Source organism: Callithrix jacchus, chromosome 12 (genome assembly GCF_049354715.1).
Source record: "Callithrix jacchus isolate 240 chromosome 12, calJac240_pri, whole genome shotgun sequence".
Taxonomy (NCBI): domain Eukaryota; kingdom Metazoa; phylum Chordata; class Mammalia; order Primates; family Cebidae; genus Callithrix; species Callithrix jacchus.
This window is the reverse complement of record NC_133513.1, coordinates 123,766,751-123,777,785: the sequence shown is the minus strand read 5'-3', so window position 1 is coordinate 123,777,785 and position 11,035 is coordinate 123,766,751.

Below are 11,035 nucleotides of genomic sequence, written 5' to 3'. Positions count from 1 at the left end.
GCCTGTGGAGGCTGGCGGGCCCAACATCACCCGGCTTGCACCTTCCAGCCCCAGAATTTGAGCCAAAGGGGTCCAGGTCTAGACTCACTGTGCTTTCCTCGTCACTGTGCTGTGCAGCCTCTGTTCAGGCCGAAGGTTCACACAGCCCTGGAACGGAGACGTGACAATCACCAGGGACACCGGCAGAGCAGTGGGCAGATAGAACTGGGCTGAGGGCTCGTGGAAGTGGAGAAGTGAAGAAAGGAGCACAGAAATCCTTCCAAGAAACTTGGCAATGACGAGGAAGCATGAAAGTGGGTGGTTGGGAGGCTGAGGTGGGCGGATCACAAGGTCAAGAGATCGAGACCATCCTGGTCAACATGGTGAAACCCCTACTAAAAATACAAAAAAAAAAAAAAAATTAGCTGGGCACGGTGGCGCGTGCCTGTAATCCCAGCTACTCAGGAGGCTGAGGCAGGAGAATTACCTGAACCCAGGAGGTGGAGGTTGCAGTGAGCCGAGATCGCGCCATTGCACTCCAGCCTGGGTAACAAGAGGGAAACTCCGTCTCAAAAAAAAAAAAAAAAAAAGAAAGTGGGTGGAAGTGGAGCCAGGGAGCATCTTCCATTTTGATGGAATATCATGAAGAAAGAGGCCAAGCTGTGGGGCAGGGAAGAGAGAAGCGAGGCCAGTGGGATGAATCCGGACCAGCCTCCCAGGGCCAGCTCCTCCTGTGCTGGGACAGAAGGAAGAAGGGTGTGCGTGGTGCTGACGCTTGCAGGAACAAGAAGAGATTCCAGAAGGCAAGTTCTCTTTTCCGCCAAAAGTCGGGGCGATAGTCGAGCTCAGAGTGAGTGTGGAAGCTGGAGAGCCCAGAGATTTTAGGACAACGGGACAGATTTGAAACAGACATTGCAGGAGAGGAGAATAAACGGGCCGGAGAGCTGTCACGATGCTATTCGGCAGTTTCCTGGCCCAGCTGCAGTTAGAGGTCATGAATTTATAATGAATTTGTTACTTACACCACCCATCTCATAAGACATTTGGAATAGCTCACGATCAAAGGCACACATTCAGTTGGGATTTACAAGCATAAGCAGGTGAGGGGTGGAAGAGGGAGAGGGTGTATCAATAAACAAAGGAGGCCAGGCACGGCGGCTCCCGCCTGTAATCCCAGCACTTTGGGAGGCTGAGGCAGGCGGATCACTTGAGATCGGGAGATCAAGACCAGCCTGGCCAACATGGTGAAACCCTGTGTCTACCAAAAGTACAAAAATTACCCAAGCATGGTGGCAGGCACTTGTAATCCCAGCTTCTCGGGAGGCTGAGGCAGGAGAGTCGCTTGAACCTGGGAGGCGGAGGTTGCAGTGAGCCAAGATCACGCCACTGCACTCCAGCCTGGGCGACAGAGCCAGACTCTGTCTCAAAACAAACAGAGGAAACCACAGCATGACATTGAACCCCCCAGTTCCTGGACACGGAAACAACCACGGAAAGCTCATTCTCTGCTTGCAAGCGTTTCTATCCACTTGATACCTCCTTAACCTTGAACACTGAGGACTTTATTTCATGCCCATTGTTTTTAGGAATAAATTTGTTATGAGATTTCTACAGAAGCCCTGAAATACAGACGAGGGAAAACCACACTCAAGATGCCACCCTTTACATGAGGTCCCAGAGCAGGTAAGTCACTCGCAGCATTTCCAAATGATGCTGGACTGTTCCAAATGGCCATTCCCATCATCCTTCAGCAATGGGGAGAATACAGTACGGAAATGTTTCAGGGAGCTCCTTCAGGAAGCAAAGCCACAGTACCAGAAACACCACATCTTTCAGATTATCCGATAACCAAAGACGGACGTCAACCAATACCAGAGGAAGAGGTGATTCGGTCCCCTTCGACGCCAGTGGTTATTACCAAATACTGATTAGGGACCAGTGACATTGAGAACTGCTTGAAGCCTAAATTCAAAACCTCCATTCCTAGCCCCGTCCCTGAAGATTCTGATTCCGTAGCAGAGGTGGTGGTGATGACAAGGACAACCGCCAGTGCTGCTTGATAATGTCCTGTGTGCCAGGCGTCCGCATGATTCTAAGTCCTTTGCCCACCCATTTGCCAGGTGAACAAACCAAGGAACTCTTTATCTGCAACAAGGTATCCAAGCGAGTTAAACAGTCACCTCGGTTTGAAGACAAACTGCTTTAGAGTCTTTTTTTCTCTCTCTCCTTGACCTTTCTCTCCCCTCTCTGTCTCTTAGTGATGTGCCCTCTAAGTCTTATGTGTCAGTGAAAGTGGGGAGGTGAGAGCAAGGATAAGAAACACAGAATGCCTAGATTTTCTTCTAGGGTTTTTATGGTGTTAGGTCTTATGTTTAAGTCTTTAATCCATCTGGAGTTAATTTTAGTGTAAGGTGTCAGGAAGGGGTCCAGTTTCTGCTTTCTGCACATGGCTAGCTAGTTTTCCCAACACCATTTATTAAACAGGGAATCCTTTCCCCATTGCTTGTTTTTGTCAGGTTTATCAAAGATTGTATGGGTCTATTGGGGGGAATAGGGGAGGGACAGCAGGGCGGGGGGAGTTGGGGAGAGATAGCATGGGGAGAAATGCCAGATATGGGTGAAGGGGAGGAAGGCAGCAAATCACACTGCCACGTGTGTACCTATGCAACTATCTTGCATGTTCTGCACATGTACCCCAAAACCTGAAATGCAATTAAAAAAATAAAAAGAAGAAAGACAGAATGCTTAAGGTCAGCTCAAGCATTGCCTGGGGGCAATGGAACCAGCCAGCCACCCACGGGAAACGGAAGTGCGCCTTCCGCTCCATGCTGCAGTGCCCGTAGCAATTTCCCTGGAAACAGGAGGACTGGAACGGCAGTGAGTACATTCACAACATTCACCCCCGTAGGCATTGCTCACAGTCATAAGTGGCGTCAACAGTTACAGGCGTCGCAAGACAGGGAAGCAAACTTGTTATAAAGAAAAATACCTAAGCCTTGTCAGGTAATCAAGGCAAAGGGCTCCAGACGCATGGTGCCGCTAGCCCGACCCTCTCCGAGAAGCGATCATGGAAAAGCATCTCGAAGTGTTAATTCTGTTACTGCATCTCTAAGGAGTTATCCTAACGATGTAAGACTGGCTAAAATATGATTAGGAGGTCACCTAAAAATCCAACCAGAGGAGATTCGTTAAAATCCACGCAGTTTTTAAAATAACGTTGGAGGGATGTAACTTACTCGCACAAATTTGTTAAGAGGAAAATGTGTCTGATATATTAATAGGAAAAACAGCTTATAAAGCAAGATGCTGAGCTTTCATTCCAAGTAGGATATAGCACGTTACCACCAGCCAGGGGTCCCACTGTCACAACAGGAATAAAAATAAATGCATTTGTAAAACCCCTATTCTTAAAATACCATAGACTCATGGTAGCCATACTGTCTAGATGAGCAACTACCCCAGAGCAGGCCTCGTCCTCCAGAGGGCTGGTGCCTGCCAGATGCCTTCTTCAGATGGGCATGGGCACAGTTGGGGTGCAGGCTGAGGATCTGGTTTGGTCTCCATGGAAAGACTCTAGTGGGAAAAATACATGCCAGCAGAGCTGTTGACAGTCGCACAAGCCAGCAAGATGACCAGAATCTAGAAAAGGGAAAACAACTGCTGTCAATTTAAATCTTCAGGGCATTTATTACATTCTGGGAACACACTAGGGGGGATGGTGCCCAGGGTCAGAAGCCTCTGCCAGGCAGACTGAAATAGCCTGCAGTTACAGAGCACTGAGAGACAAATTTCCACTAGAGAAAGAGGCACTGCCTGAAGCACAGAGCCAGGATTCCACTTGCTAAGGACAGAGGATCAAACCTCAGAAGGTGGAGGGAAGGCCCTGCAGTGCCCCAGAGCCAAGGTGATGGACACCTGTCAGCCTCGGATCAACAGCCCAGGAGGACCATGCCCAAGGAAAAGAGGTGGAATGGGCTCAGCCTTACTGCAGCAGAAACCAGCTCAGTTCCTGACCAAGGAGTCACTCAACCTGAAGCCAGGAAAAAAAAAAAAAAAAAAAAAAAAAACCTGTTTAAAAAAGAAAATAACTTTTCCCAGAGGAAATTAACATCAGCTTCAGCCTCTATGGTTATTTTGTTTACAATGCCTGGAATACACTCAAAAATTATGAAAAGGCAGAATAAAGTAACCAACAATTCAGAAAATAAAAACCAGAATTCAGAAAAGAAAAACATATACACAGTGTCCAGATATTGGAGTTTACATGCAAAGGCCTCTAGATAACTATGATTCATGTGTTAAGGAAAATTTAAAAAGTCAACAAAAGAGTGAAAAGCCTGAGAAAGTTAAAATCTATGAAAAGACACAAATAAAATAGACATTCTAGAACTGAAAATAAGGTATTTGAAATTAAAATGCACTGAATGCATTAAAGATAGATCGTACAGAGAAGAAAATTGACGAACTCATGGAAATGTCAACTAAAAATTTTGATATTGAAACTGAGAGGGAAAACTAAACAAAACAAAGATCAAAGGAGAGCAGAGCATGGGAGACACAGAATCCTGCCACATGTGAGAGCAGAGCATGGGAGACGTGGAATCCTGCCACATGTGAGAACAGAGCATGGGAGATGCGGAATCCTCTCACATGTGAGAGCAGAGCATGGGAGACACAGGATCCCGCCACATGTGAGAGCAGAGCATGGGAGACACAGGATCCCGCCACATGTGAGAGAAGAGCATGGGAGACGCGGAATCCTGCCACATGTGAGAACAGAGCATGGGAGACGTGGAATCCTCTCACATGTGAGAGCAGAGCATGGGAGACGCGGAATCCCGCCACATGTGAGAGCAGAGCATGGGAGATGCAGAATCCCGCCACATGTGAGAGCAGAGCATGGGAGACACAGAATCCCGCCACATGTGAGAGCAGAGCATGGGAGACGCGGAATCCCGCCACATGTGAGAGCAGAGCATGGAAGATGCAGAATCCCGCCACATGTGAGAGCAGAGCATGGAAGATGCAGAATCCCGCCACATGTGAGAGCAGAGCATGGAAGACGTGGAATCCCGCCACACGTGAGAGCAGAGCATGGGAGACGTGGAATCCTCTCACATGTGAGAGCAGAGCATGGGAGACATGGAATCCTGCCACATGTGAGAGCAGAGCATGGGAGACGTGGAATCCTCTCACATGTGAGAGCAGAGCATGGGAGACACAGAATCCCGCCACATGTGAGAGCAGAGCATGGAAGACGTGGAATCCCGCCACACATGAGAGCAGAGCATGGGAGAGATGGAATCCTGCCACATGTGAGAGCAGAGCATAGGAGACATGGAATCCTGCCACATGTGAGAGCAGAGCATGGGAGACACAGAATCCTGCCACATGTGAGAGCAGAGCATGGGAGACACAGGATTCTCCCACATGTTAAATGGCCTGACGTGGATGTAATGAGAGCCTCAAAAGATAGGAGAGAAATATTGGGGCAGAAACAATATTTGAAAAGACAATGGCTGAGAACTATACAGAACTGATGAAAGCCAATAACACAAAGATTCAAGACCTCAGTGAAGCAAGAACCATAGAGATACATGCAAAGGAAACTACGCCTAAAGACGTTATAGTCAAACTCAAAACCGAAGATGTTTTTAAGAGGAAAATTACAATTGGCCAGAGGAAACAGCTTATACCTTCCACAGAACATGAATTAGAAGAATTAAGATTGTTTAAATGTTCTTATTTCCCAATAAACAAATTCAACACAATCTTTATCAAATTTCCAATGATTTTTTTTACAAAAATAGAAAAGTACAATATCTGAAATTTGTGTGAAACCTCAAATGAGTCTAACTAGCCAAAGCAATCCAGAAAAAACGTTGGACAAAAGACCTGAATGCAGGATCTGAAATCATAAAAATTCTTTAAAAACAAAGGGCAACGACAGACTCCTTGATCTTGGTATGGGCACTGATTTTTTTTTTAGTATCACACCAGAAGCTCAGGCTACAAAAGCAGAAATAAAAAGGTGGATCTACATTAAATAAGAACAAAGGAAGCAACTGACAGAACTGAAAGGCAGCCCATGGGTGGGGAGAGAGCCTGCAGACCATACATGTGACAAGGGATTACTATCTAAAATATATAGGGAACTCAAACATCTCAATCACAAAAACGACCTAATTTGAAAATGGACGAAGAACCCGAATAGACATTTTTCCAAATAAGACACACAAATGGTCAACAAGTACAGTGCCTAACATCGCTTATCATCGGGAAAGTGCAAATCAAAACTGCAATGAGGTCGCACCTCACATTTGTTAGGATGACTATTATAGAAAAGGAAAAGATGAGACGTGTTGGAAAGGGCATGGAGAAAAAGAGAACTCTCCACACTGTCGGTGGGAATGTCAGTTGGTACAGCCATTATGGAAAATGGTATGAAACTTTCTGAGAAAATTAAAAATAGAATCATCATAAGATCCAGCAATTCTCCTTCTCAGTATATACACAAAGGAATTGAAATCAACACCTCATTGAGATATCTACATGTGTTCCCATGTTCATTGGTTCATTACTCATGGTAGCCAAGATATGAAAATGACCTAAGTGTCTGTCAGTGGATAAATAAATAAGGAAAGCATGAGATGACAGATATAGATAGGTAGATAATCAATAGATAGGCAGATAGATGGACAATTGATAGACAATACATAGATGATAGATAGATTGATAGATAGATAGATGATAGATAGATAGATAGATAGATAGATAGATAGATAGATAGATAAAGAGACACACGCAGTGAACTATTATTCAGCCTTTAAGAAGAAACTTTACCATTTGTGACAACATGGATGAACCTGGAGGACATTCTGCTCAGTGAAAACAGAGAGACATACAAAAGAAAAATACTTCAGAATCTTACTTATACGTGGAATTCATAAAAGTCAAAAACATGTCAACAGAGAGTAGAAAGGTGTTTACTAGAGTCAGGGAGTTGGGGAAATGTAGACTGAGGGGCACAGACCTGCACTTACGTACAGGTGAGTTTAGAGAGCTAACCTACAGCAAGAGGACTGCGGTTCATAATATTGTATTGTATACTGAAAATCTAAGACAGTAGATTTCAGGTACTCTTATCAAAAAATAGTAACTGTGAGGAATGATTATATACATAATCATTTCATGATGTATGTGTATCTCAAAACACCATGCTGTATGCCTTAAATACATATAATTTCAGTGGGTAATTATAAGACTAACAGATCCAAAACAAGAACAACGAAGCAAAAAGAAAAGAAAAACATATCAACATCATGAATGAAAAGGGGACATTACTACGATCCGGCAAATCTTCAAAGCTAAAGGACATCATTTTTTCATTGTATGCCAAGGAATTTTAAAACGTACATGATAGGAACAAACATTTCTTAGACAATGGAATGGCATTGGCAAAATGCTGACAGAAACAAATAAACCCAACTGAAAATCCTATACCTAGGGAAAAATCCTTCAAACATAAAGGTGAATAAAGATGTTTGCAAACCAATAAAAACCGAGAGCATTTGTTGCTAGAAGATCCACACTACAAGAAATAATGAAGGAAGTTTTTAATGGCAGAAAGAAAATGACCCTAGATGCAGGTATGGAAATATACGAAGCATCAAAGAGCGCCACAGAGTAAACGTGTGAGGAAATACACAAGCATGTGTCCTGCTGCACACACCAGTAGCAACGTCTGAATTTATAGCATATGCAGAAGTAAAATCTATAGGACAATAATAGCAGCAAGGGTGGGAAAAGGGTGAATGAATTCAAACTGCCACAGGGCTCAAATATTAATAGGGAATGGTTGAAAGCATCAAGCTAGGCTTTCGTGAGTGAATGGGGCGTTTTCCAAAGTAACCACTGAAACAATACCAAGAAAAATGAGACCGTGGAAGACAACGTGGAATAAAAAAATACTTGATTAACCCAAAGCAAAGCAAGAAAGAAGAGGGAAAAAGGTGAACAGACTGAGAACAGACGGTAAGATCGCAGGCTTCAAGCCAAGCAGCAACAGTCTCGGGACTTACATTAAGTAAAGGCAGGATCCACAGTTCACCTGAAAGACAAAACCTGTTCAACTAGATAAGAAGCTTAAGCCACGCTGCATGCCTTTTACAAGACACACGTGAAATAAGAGGACAGAGCTAGGATGAAGGTAAAAACGTCGGGAAGCACACACCATGCAAACACCAACCAATAAAAGCTGATTTCACTTTATTAATGTCAGAGTGTTTACATGTAATGTCAGATTCCACAACGCTTTCTGTATTACTAGAGAAAATCTGGAATATTTCATGTTGATGAAGGACTGAAGGCAAAGCCATTTCAATTTAAATGTGTCTGCATAATTGTTAATAAACACAGCTTCAAAATAGAGGAAACAAAAAATTGGTAAAACTAAAAGGATAAAAAGCACGTATACAATCACAATTGGAGACTTCGGTACACCGTTTTCTGTTATTGATTAAACAGACAAAAATTAAGCAGCAGGGTGCACATTATTTTTAGATGTACGTGGAACATTTACCAAAATAAATCAATCTGTGGGGCTGTAAAGTGAGCCTCAACAGATTTCATAAACTTAAAATCTTACAGAGGATATTCTCTAATGACAGTCAACCAAAAATATAAATAAATAACAGAAAGGTAGGAAAGCACACAAATGTTTGGAAACTTAACAGTAACCTGGGAGGGGGAGATTAAATAAATTACAAGGAAAAATATTGTGGAGTGAACAATAATGAAAATATAAATATTAAAAATTATGGTATGACAGTAATATGTGCTTCACGGGGTATTGACTGATAGCCCCAAATGTATATTTTGAAGGAAGACAGGAAAAAAATGATTGAAATTCATTCTCTAAACTTCCATCCCAAAATCAAAAAGAACAGCGAATTGAAGTGAAGGAAATAAATAATAAAGATGAGACCAGATAGTAAAATTAAAAGCAGATATACAATATAGAGAGACAAAGCTAAATTGTTATTTTAAAACAGTAATAAAACTAAAAAACCCCTAGCAAGAATCTTGAAGCAAAAAGGGGGAAATTACCAGTTTTCAGTAAAAAAGAGGACATTACTAAAATTCTACAGACATTAAAAAGAAAATAGAGAGTATTATGAAACATTTTATGCCAATGAATTAAGAAGCTCAGATGAAAAGAAAAGGCCTCTTAAAGAACAAAACCTTCAAAAACTGGCATGAAGAGAATTCGAGAATGTCAGTAGTTACATATCTGTTTTTAAAAATTGAGTTAACAGTGAGAAATTTCCCGTAATGAAAACCCTAGACCCAGGAAGTCACTGGTTAATTTCTCGAAACCTTTGAAAATAACACCCATCTGAAAACATACCAGCAGAGAAGAAAAGAAAGAGGCTACTTGCCAATCGATTTCACAGATGAAACATAACCTCAATACCAAAGCTTGACAAAGATACTAGAAAAAGAAAATTCTAGCCCAGTATCTTTCATGAACATAGATGCAAAAATCCTAAACCAAATATTAGCAACTTTAACCTAGGGACTGTAAAAGCATAATTTATCATGACCAAACGGGTTCATTCTAGGAATGCAGGACTGAATTGAAATACCAGTAAATGTTTACTCACAATTACAGGGTAAAATGTAAAACCGTAGAATTGTCTCAACAGATAAAGGAAAACATTGCATAACATTCAATACCCATTTGTGACTAAAATGCTCAGAAAACTGGGACTAAAAAGCTCTTCTTAAATACAACAAAGTGTCTGTTTTTAAAAGCCTACAGCTAATAGTGTGACAGCCAGCACTCCTCCAGTGGGTTCAGGTCACACATTATCCTCACGTCTATTAGTTGCTGAACTGGGAATACTGAGGCAAAGCAATAAGCAAAAATAAACAAATACATAAAGATTAGAGAGGAATAAATACAAATGTCAGGATTCACAAAGGATATAACTGCATAAAAAGAAAATTCAAATAATCTACAAACAAGTTAGAATTAACAGATGAATTTAGAAAGGTCACTGGAAACATGCTTAATATAAAGAGTCCACTTTGTTCCTACATTATGGCAACAAAAATTAGAAAAAAAAATCTGATTGACATAGCATCAAAAAATTCATTGTAAATTAATTTATTTTTTTCAAATGCAAGAACTCTCCATGAAAAACGGTGTAAAACATTACTGAAATGAATTAAATAAGACATAAGTGGGGAGATTGTCCTTGTTTGTGGATTAGAAAATTCATCATTTTTTAAATGTCAAGTCTTTCCTCATTGATCACCAGATTTAATGCAATTCCAATCATAATCCTAGCAGGTATTTTTGTGCAAGCTGACAAGCCAATTATACAATCTATTTGGAAAGCAAAGGACCCGTAAGAGTCGGGACAGCCTTGAAAATCAGGAAGTCAGAAGACTTAGATTCTCAGATCTAAGACACACTGCACTGCTCCAGTAATCAAGACATCACATCAATCAAGGTGTTTCTGCAATGGTGGATAAATAAACCGAAAGCAGACACACCTATGCAGTCATTTGCTTTATGAAAAAAGTGACCTAAATTCTGTGGGAATAAGATGGTCTCTTTAATACATGGTGATAAAGCAAATGAATATCCACGTGGAAGGAAAAAACACCCCAGACTTCTGTATCTACGTCAAGGTGTAGCCAAGATTTCGTTCAAGATTGATTCTAGATCTACGTTCATAAACCAGTAAAGCCTCAGCAAGTAAACAGAAACGTTTTCATCACCTTGAGTAGGTGATTATATAACACAGCAGCATTAACGGAAACAAAAACTTGATAAATTCAACGTATTAACATTAAGAACGTGGTTCCCTTAAGAGCATCACCACTAAGTGCGGTGGGTGGTGGTTACTGGGTGCACACCTCCGTAAAGTTTCCTCAGACTGTGTGCTGAAGGGTAATGCACCTATGCATGTATAAATACAGCTCCATTGAAAAGAAAGGAGGTGCACTGCAACCCACTGTCATAAAAACATACACACGCGCACAT